Source organism: Haplochromis burtoni, unplaced genomic scaffold (genome assembly GCF_018398535.1).
Source record: "Haplochromis burtoni strain Fernald_Lab_line unplaced genomic scaffold, NCSU_Asbu1 Contig_806, whole genome shotgun sequence".
NCBI classification, from domain to species: domain Eukaryota; kingdom Metazoa; phylum Chordata; class Actinopteri; order Cichliformes; family Cichlidae; genus Haplochromis; species Haplochromis burtoni.
Window position 1 is genome coordinate 93,693 of NW_024583167.1, and position 1,196 is coordinate 94,888.

Below are 1,196 nucleotides of genomic sequence, written 5' to 3' on the forward strand. Positions count from 1 at the left end.
CAGGAGCTCCTCTTCCTCATGGAGAGTAATTTGGAACCAGAGAGAATCAGAATCAGATGGGACAGTTTAGTCTGGGAACTAGAACCAGAACCCAGCCCACAGTCTAAAAAGCGGGTTACAGAGGTATGGAGCTTAAAAAGCAGCTTCAAGCTGAAAGATGCAAAATATATGCTTGAATTTAAAAAAAAAAACAAACTAATAAAATGTTCATCTGATACTTTTATTTTGAATAAACTGAAGCAGCTTCCCTCACAGAGAATATCACACAGGACCTTAATGTACCGCACAACAGAGGAAATGAAGGTCAAATGTTGCAGAGACCCGTTTCAGACTGGCACACCTGCTGCAGGTGTGTTTGTGCACCTGAGCTAAAAGGCACCCAAGAACGATCCCTGCCCCACAGCAACATGTTCACGTTTCAAAATAAAAGCTTTGAAACTGTCACGTGCCTACATTTCCTACCCCTATGTATTGCCCGGTGTTGTCACATGACCCTAAACCTTTCTCCTGTGGCTCGCCACCCATCACAGCCCACAGGTTACTAACTGTTAACGGGACCTCGAGCATCGTTAGCGTGAAGACCCTCAGGTGGTCCTGGTGTGCATGTCTGGTGGTTCTTGTGACTTGTGGATGGGCAATGAACACTTCAGCGTCGACTTGGTCCTTCAGGTAAGCTAAAAGTCACACAGACTACCTGAGATGGTGAGCGAGTCAGGACGAGAAGCACACTGAGGTATGTGCACCTTCACTTTCTCACACCAAGAGACTCTCGGTCAGGCTAGAAAAATGCATTGTGGGTAAAAACATGCAGGTACATCACAGTTTTGCAGTCAAACACAAGCAGCAAACCCACACCTAACAGCCCAAAGTTTACCTGGACAGTTGAAGCTGAGCCTCCTGTCGGCTCCACGTGTAGGAAAAGTTATAAAAAAATCAAACACAAACATCAGGAAACGCAAAGAAACTCAGAATCGGGGGAATTAGAGGCAGCTCCATGAATTTGATCAAAGACCTCAGGGGGGCTGAGGGTGGGACATTTCTATGACTCAACAGCATAAATTGTTTACAAACTGTACATGCTCAGCAGAGGTCTGGGGGTGGGGTTAAAAATGATTCCTGAGAGGGATTATGGGTGAAGGTCAGACGTGCGAGGCCTTTCCCAAAGTCAGACACACACTGGCTCATTTCACCCAGTT

General features: G+C 46.2%; 1 protein-coding gene across 1 annotated transcript in view; it reads right to left on the reverse strand.

Annotated features, from left to right (window-relative positions):
• Positions 1-206: 206 nt before the first annotated feature.
• LOC102307967 (globoside alpha-1,3-N-acetylgalactosaminyltransferase 1) overlaps positions 207-1,196 on the reverse strand; it is a gene marked incomplete in the record, with an annotated part of 16,623 nt that continues 15,633 nt past the window's right edge. The window contains 1 exon segment of the mRNA XM_014330446.2: positions 207-1,196.